Here is a 21,120-nt window from a genome sequence, read left to right on the forward strand (position 1 = left end):
AACTGATTGAGGAGCTTCCTGGCCTGGGAGAAGCTCTGAGTCCACAGAAGGAGAGAAGACATGGTGGAAAGTGCCTGTATCCTAGCAAAATGGACATGGATCGTGCTCAGAAAGTCAGAGAGTGATCCTAGATTTAGAAGCCGCCTGTGGATGACAGGATTGGGCTCCAGTATCAGACATGAAGAAGACATGGCTGTGGAAGAAGCTGGCAGCAAGAACAATAGAAGCAGGTTCTTTAAGGGCAAAGGACCAGAAGGTACATTATGCAGCTCTGAATTTCACATTTTCTAAAGCTTTCAATGGATACGATAATGACTCATGTTAAGTGTAAATGTGACTGGTAATATAAGGTCATCCCATTTTTTCAAGTTCTGCATCATTTTAGATGAAATGAGACAAATATGCTGTGTGATATGTTTCTAATCTGCTTTTACATTTTATTGTTAATATAAACAGCAAAGGGCCATATGTGTCTTTGTTTGGATATATTAACTTCTCTGCACAAGACACACAGGGCTGGGATATGGACAAGTGACCCCAGCAGGTTCCCACTCTCTCCTTGCAGGTCCTGTGAGACATCGACCTCCTCTCTGTTCTCTGCTGTGGACCGTGGACCCAGGGCCCAGCTCAGGGGCTCCATCAAATCTCCCTGAGACCCTGCCCTTGGGAAATGCCCGGTTGAGATATGATCAAGAAAAGGACTTCAACTAGAAGGCAAACTGAAGACTTTGATCTTACGGAATCTGGTTTATCCCAACAGCAAGACTGATGTGTGTGTGTGTGTGAATGTTGCCTGTTTGTCTGACATCCATGGAGCCAGCAGGATGCATGCCATTCCTCACATGGCCACCAGAAGGAGGGGTGTGTAACTGCTTATGACAAACACTCTGCTCCATTCAATTTAGCCTTCATCAGAACATGTTTTATAAACTCAGGATTTTTTTAAGGCATATAGATTTGCTTTTCTTCTTCAATCTCATTTGGAATCTAATGTAAATACACTATAATGCACAACTATAAGGTGAGCCACTGAGTGGAAGTTGTCCCTTGTGGCACACTGACATGTATAATTCTGTGTCCAGCCCCCATCTGTGTCCACCCCTCTCCCTTCCTCTCTCCCTTCAACCATCTGTAAATATCTAAGTAAAACACTTTGACAAGCAGTGTAATGTTTTAGAGATATTTTAAATAATGTTGCCCTTTGTGTGTGTGAGATGTAGATCTTTGGGTGCAAGTTGTCTGCTCACAGGACAGTGGGATTGTCCCTGAATCCCTAGGAGACAACTGAAGGGGGCAGTGGGTCTCAGTGGGAGCCACTCAAAGGGAAAGAGCTGCCTAGAACAGCCAAGGTGGATGGATCCACGCTGTCTCCTATCCCCAGAGCACTGGATCTGCTTTCCCCTGGGGAGCTTTGCCAAAATCCTGTGTATCCTAAAGGGCCAGAATAAACAACAGGGATTATAGGAACTGTGGGAGAGGGACAGGTTGTGGTTTTAGACCTGCTACTCTACATACAGCAGCCTTCCCTGTATTGTATTATAATGAATGCTCAGGACCTGGGAGCAGAGTCTACACCTTGGTTTTGAGTATATTACAGGTTCCTAGCCCAGCACTCGGCCAAGAAGACATGCTTGTATTTCAGAATGAATACATTTGGGAGGGAAGATATGACAAGTTTGCAAATGTATTTGAAGTGGGGACTCTCCTGGAGCTGTCCTGACAGGAGGTCATCATAAGTAGTCACCTTTCTCACCTGCCAGGCCCGTTATACCTGATGGTCTTCTCATAGTGCCCCTCAGCCAGGACCCACCTGATCCCAGGTATCTCCCAGGTCACATCTCACCACCTGCTCTCATTTCTGTTTTCACTTCAGCTCCCTTGACTGCCTTACTGTGTAGCTCCCCACTCTAGTTCTCAGGGGACACCTCTAATTCCCTTAGGGATCCAATATCAGAATATTAGATCCGATGGACCTACAGTTTCATGATGGGACTGAATTTACAGATCAGTAACCACATGGAGAAACACAGCTCTGCATGACTGTTGTAATGGTGGGTTTCCCTTGAATGTTAAACTCAATGGCGTAAAACGAATATGTTCCATTTTTCTCTGCAATGAGCATCCATGCTGAATTTTACCCTTTCTCTCATAATGCTCTAAGAGACCTGACACACAGCAGGATGAACAGAATGAAGTTACATCGTGTTATAATGCAGTATAGAATAGTGTGATACTTCTGAAAACTGCTGTTATCCTGTTGTGCTAGAGTTATGTTAAAAAAAGTGTGTGAGTGTTATCCCTTAAATTTCTCATGTTTACATGAAATTCAGAAGATAGTGGTGAATTTATCAATTTCTTTCTCTGCATTAATTTGGATGATCCTGGTTTTTTCTATTCACACTGTTAATGTAGTGCATTACACTGATGTATTTTCTTACGTTGAAGCCTTCTTGCATTTCAGGAATAATTTGCACTTGTTTATGGTGTACAATTCTTCTTAGGTAGACAGATATAAATGACTATATATAAGTATTTTTCTGCCCTTCCAACCTCAGCTCAGCCTTCCTGAGCCCTGGTAGGGTGGCCGGTGATGGCCAGGGCACAACACTGAACCACAGAGGCTTATGCCTTGTCATTAGTCATGGTAAGTGTTATTACTAACCTCTGACTGTTGACTTACACAGTCGTGACTGTCAGACAGACCTGCACTCACCCATTTCCTGCCTCCATGCCTCACTCTCCAATCATTTCTTCTTGGATCCATTCACTTCTTCCTTAAATCCATCCTTCCTCACTCTCAGTGACAGCCTGACAGTGGCAAACTCTCTCAGTCTCTTTGATCTGGAAATGGTCTCATTTTGCTTTTACTCCTGAGTGACGGCTTAGAAGGAAAAATATACGGACGCTCCTGTGATGTGTCGCTTGGCATCTGAAGATGTCGTTCTGTCATGTGCTCTGCCCTGACTTGGTCCTGCTGCCTGGACTGCTGTTTGCACTCATTGTCCTCAGCCTTCCCTCCTCTGTGAGAAAGTCTTCAATTGTCCTTCACAGTAAAGCACAATGCTTCAGTCATACATGATGTACGTATATTCATCTTCATATTCTTTTTCACCATAAGTTACTACAAGATATTGAATACAGTTCCCTGTGCTACACAGTGTGAACTTGTTGTTTATCTATTTTATATATAGTTCTTAGTATCTGCAAATCTTGAACTCTATTTATCCCTTCACAGCCCCTTCTACACCTGATAACCATAGGTTCCCTCCTATGTCTGTGAGTCTATTTCTGTTTCTGTAAATAAGTTTTTTCTTTTTTTAGTTTTGACATATAAATTCTATCATATATCTCTCCTTCTCTTTCTGATTTACTTCACTTAGAATGACAATCTCAAGGTCCATCCAAACTGCTGCAAATGGCATTATTTTATTGTTTTTATAGCTGACTAGTATTCCACTGCATAAATATACCACAACTTCTTTATCCAGTCATCGGTCAATGGACACTGAGGTTGTTTCCAAGTCTTGGCTATTGTAAATAGTGCTGCTATGAATATTGGGGTGCAGGTGTTCTTTTGAATTATGGTTCTTTCTGGATATATGTGCAGGAGTGGGATTGCTGTGTCATACAGTAAGTCTAGTTTTAGTCCTTTGAGGAATCTCCATACTGTTTTCCACAGTGGCTGCACCAAACTGCATTCCCACCAGCAGTATAGGAGGGTTCTCTTTTCTCCACACCCTCTACAGCATTTATTGTTTATGGATCTTTTGCTTTCAAATGTCCCAGATTTATTTACATGTGAAATATGTTTAATACAGTTATGGTGGGTGTGGTTAGTGCATCTGACAGCAGCAAGACATTTTGAAGAACCGAATGTTGACTACAGTATATCATGCAAGGATATCTATATACACCCAAAAAGATTTCTTTTCTTAAAAAAAAAGTACAAAACATGTTAAAGGATAAATACAAGATACAAAACGCAAAATGCAAAAGATAACACAGAACAATAAAACCAAAAAATATAACTCTCAGAGAACTACAAACATTTGGAAGGGACAGAGAAGTACCTTGGCTGCACTAAGAAAGCAGAACCATCGATATTAAAGACACTTATTGAAATGTCTGAACTAAAACCCCGGTGGACCAATGCTGAATTGCACAGCCAATTGCGATACGCTGGCTACTGCATTGACAAGTTGGTGGCTGGAGCTGTGCAGCACCCAAACGTTTGGCAGTAGCACCCAGAACAGGAAATGCCAACTCTCTAGACAGCAAAGGGTTAAGTCAATTGTGATTTTTTTTCTTCCTGTCAAGAGCCAGAGAAATACTTGATATTTTCAGTTGTGTCTTTGTAATAGTTAATAAATTACATGACAAAAACTTGACTATATACATCTGCTGGTCTAACTATATATTATAACTTTTACAGGAGTCCAGCCCTTTCATCACTTTATCTGCTGTGCTCTTTTATAAGCCAGCCTTGCAAATCTGCCCAGAAAAACCACCATCATCATCACCATCACCATCACCCCCACCCCCAGTTTTTTCCTGTTAGGATACCCTTCTTCCCTGTTCTGAGATGGAATTAAGGAAATCCAAGTTACTTACTGGATTTCTGCCCCAAGTTTTCATCCCTCACTGGAACCTGAGACATCTGCAAGGCTGCTTCCAACACTGCTTGGCTTGGCCTGGAGAGGACACCACATGCTGGAGTGTGACCACAGGATGGGTGCATGTGGGTGGGGCAGGCACGCTGAGGACAGTGCTAAGACATTTAAAAGTTCCTAATGTTCTGGAGACCTACAGTCACCTACAATTTAGGTAGTTAAATCTAAAAATTGAAAACACTAAAAAAATGTATTATCGTAGCCTGTGATTAGTTAACCCATTCAAATCTGTGACATACAAAATGGTTTATTGGAATTCAGGAACTGCCATTAAGAACTCTGTTTTAAAGGAACAGTGCAAAAAAGAAAAACCTAACCCAAATTGAAAACAAAGAAAAAAAGAACCAAAAAAAAAGAAAACAACAAAACAAAAAACCCCAAAGCCCCTCTTCAAAACATTTTTCATGAAATACTGATACAAACATAGCAAAGAGTATAAAAATTTATTCATTTAAATATACACAAACTCTTTTCAATTCAAATACTGTTTTAATACTCATCGAGGATATACAGACAAGGTAGAGGAGGACGTGGAGAGAGGGTATATTGCAACAGCCTAGACTGAACTGTTAACTTTATTATACTGCAAACTTTTTGTAACAAAAATGTCTTTTTTCTTCCAATGTGGACAGGGGTTCTCCCAGCAGAGGTGCAGGGCTATTTCTTGGCCGAGCTCACTCTTTTGGATGTGATGAAGGCCATGCCGTCCATGGGTCCACGTGTGCGCATTTAAGGCAGCTTCCATCTCAAAGGTCTTGGCTCACACTTTGCATGTTTGCTCCTACACTGGGCAGTGGCTGGCTTGTCCTCAGGTCCAGGCTTGTTCCCCCAGACCTCGTTCTCCTTGGCCATAGGCTGTCATTCCTTGAGTTTGTGGACAATGAAGAGGTGCTGGGACAGGGAGATGTGCGACGTGTAGCCAAGGCCGCACTCCTGGCACTGGTGAGGAGCCATCTGACTTGCACTGTGGGATGTGCTCGTGGAACCGCAGCAGGGTCTCCGTGGTGAAGCTGCACATGAGCACTTGCGAACCTTGAAAACGTTTTATCTTCAGCTTCTTCACGTGTTGGGTGATGGCTCCTCTGGCAGGCCTGAACTCTAGAACGGATTCTTCCAACTTCCGCTTGGGGCTGGGAAACTTGGCATCTTTTTTGTTTCCTCCTCATTGGTGACTTCTGTCATTTCTTTCAAGTCAGGATCCTTAATACCGTGCATGAGTTGGATGTGTTTCTCCAGCATCAGCCATTTAGTGAAGGTATCCCTGGAGTGTGCGCAGTGCGAGCAGGTGTAAGCTTTCCTGATGCCTTTGTGTTTGACCCGGTTGTGCTGGCAGAGGCTGAGGGATGAGCTGAAAGATCTGTCACACTGGTGGCAGAGGGGTTTCTTCATTTGCTTCCTGTGCTCCTTCCTCACGTGGGAAATGTAAACCTCTCTCCACACGAACAGGTAGTCACACTCCCAACATATCCACCCACAATTGGTCACTTTCTTCAGTTCCACTGATTTTTTCACAGGTGATGGGGATTTCTTTCCCAGTTTCTCTTTCCCATTCATGGATCCGGTGTCTTTGTTTTGATTTGCTGAATTTTGAGTTGTAGGCCTAATGCTCAAAGGCAAGTCTATACCGAAGTTTGGAGGCCCTTCGATGCTTTTCAGTGTCCATGTGTAGACTTGATGTGGTCAATCATGAGTTGCTTCTGTGCATATAAAAGAGAACAGTCCAGACACTTGAAAACAGACACCTTCTGGTTTTCAATGTGTTGGTCACAGTGGCGATACAGCAGGGTTTGCAGTGTGAATACAGTGTCACACATGGAACACTTATATATTATTTTTGGCTCTCTGATCTTGATGCCAGGATGCTGTCTGTAGGCATGGGAATGTGCACTTGGGGAGGACTTAAATGCCACTGGACAGATAGGACACTTGTAGAAGACTTCACACTTGCATGTGAGACTTCAGCGCAGCCATGTCAGGGTACACAACATTGCAATGCAAACATCAAAAGCCAACTCTCCGCGTGAAGTGTAGATAGTTCTTGGTGACGTGGGTGTGGAAGTGCACCAACCTGCAGATGGCCCCGCACTCAGGGCGGGTGCAGGGAGATTTGTGCTGATGGATTCTCTAGTGGGAGGCGTAGCTGCACTGGTTAGGAAGCTGCATCTGGCAGTGCAAGTCTTTTGTCCACTCACATCTGCAGCCTGCTGGACGTGGGGAGTCAGCGATGTCTCATCCTGGAAAGCTTCTTTACACTCCAAACATTTCAGACTATGCCTCCAGAGCTTGGATGGGTCTTCATCCAGGGGCACTGCTGGAATGATGGGTGTGCTTGAAGGGGCTGATATGACTGTCCCAGTTATGCCAGACTGAATTTATGTTACAGTGTGGGTGTCGGCTCCCATGGAGTTCAGGAGAGTCGGAGATGAAGCAGGAGTATTATGTGACAGAGAAACAATAATTTGATCAGCTGAGATTGGCTTCAAAATCAAGTGGGAGCCCTGCATCACCACTCCCTTGTACCCGTGGGCATGGGACAGAAGGCTGTGCTTGTTGTAAAAGACAAGGTTCTTACCATAGTGGTTGCACATTACTTCGGTGCACATGCTGCATCTGTCCTAGTGTTGGGTCAGGCTCTTTTCCAGGGCAAAGGAGTCCCCACACTCCAAGCACTTGTACCCGCGGGTCTGTAACATGACACCCGTGTTGGCAGGAGGACTGAGGCTGGGGATGTAAACTGGGGCTGGGTTGATGCTGCGCAGCACCTTGTTGAAAGCTTCCACCACAGAACTCTGCAGGGAGGACACCACCTGGACCTGTGACATCTTTTTGTGTAGCTATGAGGCTGTGATGTTAATTATTTGCTGCTGAGGTTGGGTGAGCACTTGGCAGAGCTCGGAGGTGGCCTGGGCACCCTAAGGCTGAAGGTTAAGGTTGGTGAGGTGCACAGTCTTTGGCATAAGTTTGGCGTTGGCCAGGCTGGAGGCCAGCACCATGGCAGTTTGCTGCTGGATCGCATCGGTGGCTTTAATGATGGTGCTGCTGGTGCTCTGAATGGAGGCAGCAGATATGACCATGGCTTTGACTGTGGTGTTGGCGAGCTTCAAATTAACGAGTTGCAAGCCAGCCGTCTTCATGTCCAGCACCGGGAGGAAGGTGGTCACCAGTCTTGATCGTGACCTGTCTGGGGGTCAGCTTGGAAGGGGCAACAGTGTTGGTGAAGACCAGCAACTGCAGAGGAACCCTGGGTGGGAGGAAAGGATGGTGGCCAAGGCTGGAGATGAAAGAAGTGGCATCACGGATGCCACCATGGACCCCATCTGCTTGGAAGGCTTTTTTCCAGCATTGAGATCAACTTGAGGCATCACCCTCATCATCGTCCCCTTGATTTCCCCAGAGGACGTCTCAGTGGTTTTGATGTGGACTTTGGGGACTGCCAGTGTTGACCCTGTGGGAGAGGAGGGCGACCCCTTGCTACTGTTCTCACTGGAGATGCTCCGGGGAACACCCGGCTGCTTGAGGGACATTTTTTTCATCCCATCGATGAGACTCTGGGATTTGGGAGACTTTTCAATGGCTCTAGGGCTGTTGTTTACTTCTTTTGGTAATGGAGAGGACTCCCGGGAATTGGTCACGGTTCATTGGAGGAGTTGGAAGCAGACTTTTCAGAATCAAGGGCTCCGATCACAGCTCTACAGGAAGAAAGGTTGGAGGCTGGCTTGGTCCTCTACAGTACCATGACACCAAGGGAGGTGTCTTTCTTCTCAGAGCTCAGCTTCCCCTCATGGATCCTGTTTTCAAGCACATTTTCAGAGTTCTCCTTCAATCTATCCTCCATTTCTCACTTTAAAAGGTTCATAAACACTTAGATTTACAGAATTTGTTTTCATTTCCATTTCTCTCTTAACAACTGTGTTTTTATCTAGACTGCCTGATGTAGAGAATCCAGTTTTGCTTAAGCTTAAGATGTTTCCCTTCATTAATTAGCAAGAAGCAGCCAGACTACATACAAACTTATCTGTTACAAGGAAAATACATGGCCTGTCTAAAAACCTGTTGTATTTCAACATATTTTAAAAATGATTTAGAGGTCCATAAAGAAAAAAAAAGGAAAAGCTCTTCTAAGGAGGCTCACCTATAATAAAAAACACAAAAGAAAATACGTTGCCACAAGAGAAGGAGGAACAGGGAAGTTTCTGACTTGATTTTTGTTGATGGGGCAGGAGAGGGAAGAGTACATGTTGCCCCTCTTAGGAAACATGCAACCAGTCCCCTCTCTCCCTCTTCTTTATTCCTGTCAAGGTAGTTTTGAAATTATACATCAGCAAAGTAATGATAGAAATAGAATTTCAGAAAAGATTTAATAAAAAAACATTGCTAACATAACCATGTGCTAAGGTGCACAGTATTAATCACACATATTCTAAGTGACCATTCCCACCAAAAGCCACCACAGGTCCCCAGCTGTGAGTGAAGCACAAGCTTAGTCCTACGGAGTAACAAGTCTTGCAGCTAAAATACTGAGAGATTTGACAATCTTTAAATGTCTGTATTTCTAAACTATACTGGAGAGTGGAGAATATTCTGTAAGGGCAATAGCTACAGTCACTGCAGAGGGAAAGGAAAGCTGAATTTAAGAACATCTTGAACCAATTTCTAGGGAAGGGGCTGTGAGAGTGGGCCGAGGGATCCATGCAGCCTGCTCAGTAGAGAAGCGCACACCCATCACACAGGATAAGGGATCAGATCCTGGGTTCTGAGTGGAAGCCTCTCAATAAGCCAAATTGACCCTCTTCTGTCCCCACACTGCAGAACACAACATAGTGAGTGGCTGAGGTGTGGGAAAGAGTCACAGCACTTACTTCTAAGCAGCCTGCAGCAGGTACAAGGTGAGAAACAGTGTGGCCTATCTGGGCAATTTAGAAAGTACCCAAAGAGTCTGATAAATTTAAAATTTGGAGAATGTAGTTTTAAGTTTGAGGTCTTGCAGTAGTAACAAGTCATCATTCCCTAAATGATGGTGAGTCAAGAAAGACTGGTGAGAGAGGAGTTATATGATCAGATGTGCTCTTAAGCCAGTCAGCCATGGCGGCGGTGTGCAGGACTTCAGGAACGAGGATTCACGAGAGCAGCAAGGACAGGAAGGGTGGAGGGTAGACTGAGCCCTGCAGGAGGTCATTGTGCGGGGGGTGATGGGACATGACAGCAGAGCCTCCTGGGCTCCCTAGGCAGGCTGCCCTCACCACAGAGCAGCACTTACTGCACAGAACCACCTGCTTCTCTGTTTCTTTTCCACTTAAGCCTTGGGCAAACCAATTTCCTTTACATTTTGTGGTATCAGCTAGCTTTCTGCGGTTAGTCATAATAATCCCCCAGGTAACAAAGACATCTTAGGTTCTATGAATTCACAACACTTCCCACAACCTAAGGATCTTATAATATCTTTAGAGACAAGAGAGATATAGATGGATAGGAATTTATTAACATAGGAAAGATGGCCCAAAATAAATCACATCTAAGAACTCAAGTTAATTTCAAGAAGTATTACTTAAGAAAGACCATGACTGAAATTAGGGTGTATGCAAAATACAATACTTAAAAATCTTTAAATTTAAATAGCAAGCCCATCATTTTTTTTGGGGGGGTGGCTATTGAAGCAGACTCTTGCTCCTTCCCTTCTCTTGGCATATATTTCTCATTTGCCCTTAAAACCTCTGGATTTTAAGCAAATAAGGGAAAGGCTTGAGCTGAAGAGATTACATACAGGAAGGGGAATAAAGCTCTTGTAGGGCCTATGATAAGAACTCTGGTCTTGATCCTGAAAGCAGTGGTGCCACCAAGGGCCACAATGAAGTGGACAAGTGTGCATTTAGATCAGAGCTTGACTGCAATGTAAATATGGAAGAGATGGACAAGAAGGATTCAGAAAAATACACAGGACTTAAGACAAATGGAAACAGTAGAAAGCAAGACAATGGAGAAATGTCGATGGCAAAAATGAAATGTGAGTGGGTTGATAGAAGCCCTTCAGATCATGGTCTTGACTTCTAATCCTTCAGCCTCAGAAAAGAAAAATTAACTGTCCAACTATACAAAAGACCTCTCTCCACTCTTTCTTGCATCCTCAATGACTCCGGCTCCTAAGGGGGAAAAACCCTTCCTTTTATTTTAAAATCTGGCTCTTCTATGGGGTCTTTCTGTTAAAAAATATCCATATGTTCCCCTTTTTAAAGGAGACCATCCCAATAGCCAGAACCTGTCCACCTCTGTGCTGATTCAGCCCAAATGTCTAGACACTCACATACTTCTCATAGTTAAATCATGATGAACTAAATCTCACATAGTAATCCCATTTTCCTGGCCAGTGGGTAGATCAAAGAAAAGCAAGTAAGCCAATGTTGGCCAAGGTGAGGGGAAGGCTACTTTTTGCAGTGGGTGTGCAGGGGTCCTAGGGAAAAGAAACCATTGCTCTTACAAATAAACATATGGGAAGAGGCCACCTTCTTCCACTGGACATTAGTTAAGTAGACAAGACACGTAGCTAGAGTCAGCACGGGGCTATGAAGAGAGCTAGCAAAGACAAGATGACATGTAGAGTACAGCAGAGTTTAAAGACAGAAATTCTGAGTCTGATGCTCTCACTGAGGCTGGACTTTTCCACCTCAAGCCAGTTGGGCACAGGTTTTAGAAGATGCTCTCTTTGACCTCAAACAAAGGCACAGTGAATCCATTCCTCCATTAACCTGGGAGTTTTCTCATTAAACTCAGCATATTCTTACTTTGAAATGTACCTTCTAAAGTTCACCAAATATAAGAGGATAAGAAAAAGTCATAAGTTAATTAGGTACTGAAATGAAGCAGTCACAATGAAATCTTTTTAAGACACATAAAGTCCATACTTACTGGACTCTCTTGGCAGAGACACTCAAGAAGTAGTGCTGTGTATGAGGCTATGATGCAATCCTCCATGTGTTTGCCAGCGTGCTGAAGAGCTGAAAATATTTAAACCAAAAAGTGTAACAGTACATTAAAACACACAAGCACACACAGACCCACAAAAGCATCCAAGAAACCAATAGCTCTGTTATTTCCTTCAAAACCACTAAACATCAATAAATGGTGCTAGGAAAATGGGATATCCACACAAGCTAACAAAAAATAACACAGATGGAAGAAGGACCTTAACATAAGAGCCATAGAACCCTTAGATGAAAACACAGGACTAAATCTCAGTGGCCTTGGGTTAGGAAATAGTTTCTTAGATACAACAACAAAATCACAAGTGACAAAATAAAAAGTAGGTAAGTTGGAATTCATCAAACTTAAAGCTTTTGTGTTTCAAAAGACACCATCAAAAAAGTGAAGACAATTCACAAAATGTATCTGCAAATCATGTACTCGGTAAGAGTCAAGTCTGTAAAACATATAGAATACCCAATTAAAAATATGGGCAAAAGATTTTGAGAACTATTATTGTAATTTATGGCAATACCTCTCAGTTTAACAAAGTGAGGCTAATAAAAGAACCCCCAAATTTCAGAAGTATAAAAACCTCTAGGGGTCCTATTATTTAGCTGCTTCTCTTTACAGATAAGTAAAAAGAAAACCAGGAAAGAAGAGCACAACTTGCCTGCATTGGACATATACATTCCTCACTTCCTAGTGAGTTCTTCCTCACTGTGAAGAACTCCTACATGCACTGAAATATCAAAGCTTATTTGCACTGAACTAGAGAGGCCATAAAAACAGCAAGTTTATAAAAATGTATGAGTTAAACATGTTTTGGAGGAAAAAGAACACATTTAATTTGAATACATCAAAATAAACATACCTTTATTGAGGTCAAGTTCTTCATCATTTTCCACCTGTTTCTTTTCTGTACCATCTATCTTCTCAGTTGACGCCCACCGTGTTTCTCCACTTGTTTCTTGCCTCTCCACTCTTATCATGTTGAGTGGTGGGAGCATCTTTGATCAACTCATCTGTTTTATTTTCTGCCAAATGGGCTGTTCTCTCTCACTCAAGGAATAGCTGATAAAGATGAGTTTTGAAGATCATTAGTAGAGATCACCAACCAGCATGAATATATCCAAAGCTAAGTCTCAATTTGCTTTTAAACATCACCAACCCTAAGAAGCATTTGTCTGGTAAACAAGTGTACATATCAGTAAATGCCCTTGCTCCTCATCCAACTGAAGGCCAAAGCAAAACTATAAAAGCTGTTGAAATTCAATCAAGCAAATTAAGTGCACCTACTAATGATGCTGGCATTCTGTTTATAAGACTGAGAATCTCAACATTTTTTCTTAATTTGGATTATACTGAGAGGAAATTCAAGCAAAAAATACAAATGAAAACTTAGAAGAATTAAACAATTTTTAAATCCTAGCAGCCTGGATAAATTAACTGGAAGGAAGAAAGAACATTGAAAAAACATAATATTGGGGGAAACTATTGTGGCTTCTTAAAATGAATTTAAAGGGATTAAGAGATAAACAAGAACCAGTAAAAGTAAAAAGCTAGTTCTCAGAGAAAGGCCTAGAACTGGACCTCAACTAGAATACTTAACAGTGGAAGTACAATTGTCAATGGAAGGACACACCAAAAACTGTAAAAGGGAACCCCTAAACCTCCTGCCTTCACTCACTTTATTTCCATGTGCTGCTGCAGTGCCGAACGTACAGAAAGCATTTCATATACTCACTGATATGACTGGGGAAACCCAAAGTTACTAATGACAGCTACAGCTACATGAAAACCACATGCCAAGGAGATCTCAAAACTTTGCTAAATATATACAAGCATGGTATATAAAATTTAATACCCTCAAGAAAATAAAATTTCAGCTTTATATGAAGCAGTATTTCTTAAAATTGGTTCCAGGTTCCCTAGGGGTCCCCCAAATCCTTTCAGGAATCTGTGAGCTCAAAACAGCATTCGTAAGTATATTAAAAGGTCAACTGACTCCTTTCATTCTCTCACAACTACATGGTGGGGGTTTTCCAGAATCTACATGCCATGTGATTATGTTTATACACCAATGGCTAATAGAATGAGTTCCTGAATTTTACAATTTTTTTGTTTTGACTTCTAATTTATCAATAGATAAAGCACACATAAACAAAAGTTACTTGGTATGCCCAATAATTATTATAATGTATACTTTATATCACATAAAAGTATACAGAATAAAGAAGTCCTGAGATCCAAATGTTTGAAAAGGAATGATAGGCTCCTAGTTATGACTCAAGAAAATGAGAAGTTGTTGAACATTAATACCTAAAGACAGAGATCAAGCATTTGTAGTTTCAGAAAGGCCAAAAGGATTAATGGGTTAGCAAAGGCTTTGGAAAAAATAGTAATAAAGAAAAGGTTCATGATCACTTCTCAACATGTGCAAACTGTCATTAAGGAAATGACCAAGGTAGCTAGGAACTGGCAGAAAGTATTATACTGGCAAAAGTGAAAACCAGTAACAGCCAGCACTGCCAAGAAGCAAAACCCCACATACAGTTTTACAGGGGAGTATAAATCACCTGATGAGGGAGTATGTGACAGGGGTGGGGCAAGCTGGGGACATCAATTTTAAATATACATACTCTGACACAATTCCTAAGCCAGGAAATTACTCCAAAGACATACATACTTTGATTTGAATGGTATGCCCCAATATTTAGGTACACACATCCTGGGCACAGATCAGACCAGTAAGTGATGCTGGAGGACTTGAACCAGATGGGATAAAGCTAAAACTTGATTTGTAATTTGTTGTTAATAATCTACATTTGATTCATAAACAAAGAGGCCTTGTTTCTGTTTTTTGCTAACAATGTTTAAGGAGTGATTACAGAAGTTGAAAACAGTCAGCAAAGTAAGTAAATAATAAGTAAGGGTACACAGTCTAACTGAGTGTCCCTCACACTGACCCGGTGAGAGAGGAAGAGGATGGGAGGGAAGGTAGGAGCAAGAGAAGGTAACAACAGATGAAGAAACTGGACAGATGTAAAGACTGAAAGTGTTAGTTTGTTTTTAAGTTGTTGCTTACTGCATTAAAGCCTGAACTGCAGGGACTTGTCCAGCCACCCTTAAACAACCACCTCCCTCTCCCCTACAGAAGGAAGAACCAAAAGAACGTGATGTTTCATGTTGACAAGACAGTGCCAATTCCAAGCATTATACTCAACTAGATTGACCAGTAGACCTAAACCCTACAAAATGTAAAATATGCCTGTTACCACAGGCGAGAATTAAAACAAATAAATATACAACTTTTACTGACAGCTAGAAAACAAATCAGTGTGCTATCATCTTCAGAATGGTTAATAACCAATTTATAATTATAAATAATGGTCTTCCCAAAGAATGATTTCACCACTTTTAGTTCTTATACCCTTTATTTTCACACATGGCCCTTCATGGCTCTCTTGTGCGCTCTAAGAGGTTATATTCATAAGGAATTGATTGAAACTCACAGTATATTGAGCAACTGATTCTTAAATCCAAAACTAAGATGCAGTCTTGGTCATCTTAACAGATCAAGTACTCATTTCTGAAATAGTCACTTGAACCCACCAGCCCTCGAATACCAAACCTCTGCCCCTGAGGTAGGTGCCGTGGAACCTGAAGCACACAGCTCACTGCTGTGCCCGTCACACCACCCTGCCCTCCTGCTGTGCTGCTGCCCCATTCTGAAACAGGGAATGGGAAGAGGATTTTTATGACACTAACAACGAATATGCATCAACACAAATATTAAAAATTAAAAAGGTATAGCTATTCCTGTATTGAGATACACTGTTGACAATAATATTTCTGAGCCAAGCTACCAGGCTGGTTTTTAACGTATCAAGTGCTGAAAGCAGTTAAATCTTCACATGAATAAGTGAATTATATGATGGCAATTTTAAAATGATGACATTAAGAAAAGAAGAAACAAGGGGAGTAACTTATTTTTACATGTAATACAATCTTTCAGTGAGACTATATGAAGAAAATATGACCTACCATTATCATTAGTTAAACTGAGCAGCACCCCAGTGATGGCCCTCATGCCGTCTTCTCCTGCTCTGCCCATGTGATTGGTGATATTCCGGTGAGGCAGAGGCTGTCAGGTAAGCAAATACTCTTCTCAGCACTGGTATACTGCTTAGTTAATTCTTTACAATGTTATAATGCTCTTAAGAGAAAACAAAATTTAGACTATTATGCTAAACACACATACTTACACTAAGAATGTCTACCTACTTGGACCTTACTGTTTTAAATTTATCATAAATGCTGCCAAATTAATTTTTTGTACTAAAGAACTTATAATGTATTACCTATTCAATTCTGAACCAAACGTGTCTGGTAATCAAACTAAGTGCCAAAATTTTGATTTATTTTGGGAAAACTTGATACTATAATTTTTTCTGAGCAAAGTGAAAATTATAAATTCAATGCAGATGTTTATAACTTTACTACCCACAGCTGTCCCCCATTTTACAAAACTCTCCAGCATAACATCCTACTACAACCCATCCCCAAACAAGTTAAATATTTAAAAGCTAACACTGGGCACTTCTGAATTTCATTTATAATTTTTTTCATTTCAAATGTAAGTTCTTAGCTTAGGTAAAGAATACTATTTATATTAATATTGCATAATAACCTTGTATAGATAAATATTAAATACTTCATAAACATTAGAACAAATCAAGTTTTTTATGGAGGTACTGGGGATTGAACCCAGGACCTTGTGCACGCTAAGTGTGTGCTCTATGCTGAGCTATACCCAACCCCCCACATCATATTTTTAACATGAGGTCATTTAACTGATATGTCTCCTGGCAGTCGTACAAGGGTATCATCTATATCCAAGGATTCTCAAGATGCTACCCAAAATAATAAGGAAATATAATCTTTAAGTGGGTCTAGTATTTCTGAAAACTCTCTATAAGTCCATTGATTTAAAAAAAAGTCTAGGAGAGATGAAGTAACCTGACTCTGCCAGCTGAGTCTTCATGTATTATAAACCACACAAAACCCCTAAAGAAATCTGTACTATGTCTGATTGCTCTCCACCTGCTCCTTAAAACATACTCTTTGGTTAAGAAGCAGTTCCTTGTGTCTGACATGAAATAATTTGTTCTTTAGAAGTTTGGGGATGTTCACCAGAATTGCCATGCTGTTACTGTTAACTACAGGCTTTAAGGAGCACTGAGCTAATAAATCTGCTGGGAAGTGAGGTAGGAACAGCAGGAGAATATTTAATTGTTCAATATGCTGTCCCTGCTTTAATCAGGGTTCTGCTGAAAATTTGAAAAAGCCAGATGAGTGGTCTTTCACAAACATCCAATTCTGACCTCTACTGCCTCTTCTAAGACATCTGACACAAAGGTCCTAATCACAAAGGTTCCTAACTGCCTCCTTTTAGAAGGCACGTGTCAGGGGTCGTGAAGTACACAAAAGACATTTTCAAACTAAGAAACAGATTTTAACTTGCAAGAATATACTTTGGTAAGGGAGGGTAAACTTGGTTACAGGACAACCAGAATATGCCTTAAGGCTACTAAGTGTGATATAATTTATAAATATAAGACAAAAAGAGATGACAAGGGAGCCTACAGATTGAAAGCAAATCTAATAGTAACTAGAGACTCCTAGAAATTTGAGACTATTGGAAATTTGAATAATGACTATATATATGATAATATTAAGCAATTAATAATTTATAAGGTATGAGAAGGGTATTGTGGTTATAATTTTAAGAGTTCTCTTTTAGAGATTATATACTCAAGTATTTATGGGCTAAATGTTTTGAAACCTGTAATTTGCTTCAAAATAATATAGAAGGGGGAATGGATAGGGTTATACATGGAAACAGGACTGGCCATGACTGCTGGTTATTCAAGCTGAATGAGGTGTACAACAGGGGTTATGATGCTACTGTCTGCTTTTATCTCTGTTTGAAATTCTTTGAAATAAGAGGTTAAAAAACAGACAAATGAGTCAGGCTGAAGTGGGTATTTGATACTATACTAAGGATGTTGGATATACATCCAAAGAAATAAGGAATCACACAGATTTGGAGTTTGGGATTCTTGTTAAAAAAATAGAGATCTGTGGAAGGTTAACCCCTGTGGTACTGGGATTGTACTGGACAGGCTAGAGACCAGAGAACCAAGGCAGCGATATCAAGAACTGGGCTAGAGATATTAGGAAGAAGCTGCTATAATGAGCTAGAACCAGGGCTGGAGACAGACTTGGAAACTTTACATGCACTGAGGAGGATGAAATAATGCTATCTGCAGCAACATGGGTGGACCTAGAGATGATCATATTAAGGGAAGCAAACCAGAAGGAGAAAGACAGATACAATGATACCACTCATAAGGGGAACCTAAAAAGATGTCATGAACCTATTTACAAAACAATAATTACTCACAAAAACTAACAGACATAGACACTTTTATCTTTGGTAACATATAGTTACCAAAGGGGAAGGGGAAGTGGGAGTCATAGATTAGGAGTTTGGGATTAGCAGACACAAACTACTATAAACAAAATCAATAAACAACAAGGTCCTACTGTAGAGCACAGGGAACTGCATTCACTAGCATGTAACAACGTATAATGAAAAACAATCTGTCTATCTATTGATATCTATCTATAACTGAATCACAATGCTGTACACTAAAAACACAACACTGCACATCAGTTTGAAAGGAAAAAACAAAGAAAGCATGACATTTCAGAAAAACTTACTTAGCTGATGAAACAATGAGTTGGGAATCTTTATACGCTATCAAGTAGCTTTGATTCTCTGGATTATGCACTGTTACCTAAAAGGAAATTTTTTGAAATTTCATGGCAATCCATAACATTCATTCATTAATTCACGCACCACACGCAGTGCTCTAAAAGACATAAAGATGGAGAAGGACTGTCAGCCTTTGTCATCTAAGGAAATAGCAACCCCCGTGTTCTAAATTGAAAATAATAGAGCTATTGCTTTACTACAAAATTAAAACATCACTGTTATAATTGCTTGTTCATAATTAATATATTCTGTACTATACATTCCCAGAAATGAATTACCAAGCATTTTAAAGATCAGAAAAGAACAATCACTAATTTAATAAACAAACTAATATTTAAAGTTCTTAAAGTAGATTCATCTAGAATTTTTAAAAATTATATGTTTATCAACTGTACTTGAAGCACTCTAGAAGAACCAAGAAATAATTTCCATTTCATCTATGCCAGAAACTTTTCATTCATAATAGATCATTTTCCCACAGGTGTTTCAAAAAAATTCCCTGCTAATCCAATCTGGCCAACACACAGTCTATGTGTCTTGAAATTCACTGGCAGCATAAATTCTAGTCTACTCTGAACTTGGTTAAGTCATTCAGAAAAGTCAAAAAAACCACACATATACTTATGGAATACAGTTCAGAAGTACTCTTCAAAGCCAAATATTATTATAAGTTGTGATTATAACAATGTGACTAAGTAGTTACATCAAGAAAATTCTTATTAATTAAAAATATAACAAAACTTGACTGCATTTAACTATTATTTTCTACAAACAAGTTCATGTATTTAAGCAGGATTCCACATTAAGGAAAGAACTATAACGTTTGGCAGTATGAACAAACGACATGCATGATTTCATATGGCGCAACAAACTTAAAAAAACTACACTGCTCATTTAACATGTTCTTTAACTTTGGTTGCTCAAGAATGCATTACAATTTCAACTTGGATTAGTAAACGTAAAACTCTAGGGATGTTTAATATGAAACTGTGACAGTCTCACACACAGAGTCATATTTTAGATTAAATAATTTTCCCCCATTATTACACTTTCTTAAACTCAGAAACATCTCTCTGCTCCCCATAATGAGGCCACTAGTTTCTGTTCATCTTCATCTTTACTTATATGATCCACACATCTTTCACTAGGAGAAAAGAAATAAATATACATTAGCATGTCTCATCACTTCAATACTTATCCCCTTAACTAACATATAAAAGCCATCTGTACACATGCTATGAATATGCTAGAACTTCTCTGAATACTATTTATTCTAAGTTTTATTCTGTGAGATGTTAAAATATGAGATTGTAATTTATTTTTTTTAATTTCCATAACTTCCCCATATCAAAGTGTTAATGGCTTTATCTTTAAAAGATTTTCAAGATGCTACTAAAAAGAACAGATCTTTTCAAACTGATGCAATTATTCTTTGAAGTATGTGAATTTTCTTCAGGCTTTAAATAATATATTAAAATGTTTTATGTATATATATCATACCTTTACAATATGACCCAGACCACCCAAGAGCCAGAGTTCTTCTTTAACAAGTCTCCTGCTCATTTTGAAGTAGGAGACAGTAACGTGTCCATAGCTAAATGTCCAGTCTGAAAATCAGAAGCACCATTAATGCTTATTGATGCACAACAAGAATTCTGAAGCAACAACTATAGAGATTTTTATTAAAAAAAAATACTGCATGCAACCAGCCCATAGTATTTTGGGGGGGTTGTGTAATTAGGTTTGTTTGTTTATTTACTTTTAATTTCTTTTTCAATGGAGGCACTGGGGATTGAACCCAGGACCTCATGCATGCTAAACATGTGCTCTACCACTAAGCTAAAACCCCACAGTATTCTTATAACACACTAAATGTCTTTTTCTGTTAACCTAAACTTACTTAAATTGGTATCAGAAAAGTCTTAAACTGAAGAATTTTTTTTTAACCACTGGCTTATTTCAGAGAAAATCCATTATTTCCAGGAGTCGATCATTTGCTAGTTCAATAAAATACATACTGGTACTGTTATTTCTACCATATAGAGGCTCAAGGGTGAGGCAGATAAACCAAAGTGTACATGTATTTCAACTATAGATCAATATATTGAATTAATTTACCACAAAAGTTGTAACAAGCACCATTGCATGAAGAGGGTGTGGGTGTCTAAATTTTTGCCTGATGGTAAAAATTGGTATCTTACTGCTATGCTTTGTATTTTTCTGTTTTGAAAATGAGCCTGTTTTCATGTATTTATCAGTTAACTGTGTTTCTTCTACTGTGAGCCCCCCTGTCAAATATTCCTTCCTTATTTTCCACCAAAGTTTCTTATCTTGTTCATATTGTTCTCTATATTTTCTTATCTATTCTGAATAAAAATACTTTGTTACTTTTAGGGTTTCAGATTCACCAGTTTTAAACTTTACACTGCAGCATTAGCAAGCAGATTGGATACCCATCATGTGGCCACCATGACAGTATTTATACACAAATAATTATTTAGGACTACAACTGGAGGGAGCACAGAGCACTAAGAGCCTTATTTATAAACCAATCTACTTTTTCTCTTTCTTTATTTTCCTTTAATTTTTATTTTTCCTTTTCATTGTATTTCTGAAACAAAACAAAACAAAACAAAACAAAACCACACTCCC

At 39.9% G+C, this 21,120-nt stretch overlaps 1 pseudogene; it reads right to left on the bottom strand.

Annotated features, from left to right (window-relative positions):
• Positions 1-5,094: 5,094 nt before the first annotated feature.
• The window catches only part of LOC102539570 (zinc finger protein 532 pseudogene), a 49,036-nt pseudogene continuing 33,010 nt past the window's right edge, over positions 5,095-21,120 (bottom strand).

Source organism: Vicugna pacos, chromosome 11 (genome assembly GCF_048564905.1).
Source record: "Vicugna pacos chromosome 11, VicPac4, whole genome shotgun sequence".
NCBI lineage: Eukaryota > Metazoa > Chordata > Mammalia > Artiodactyla > Camelidae > Vicugna > Vicugna pacos.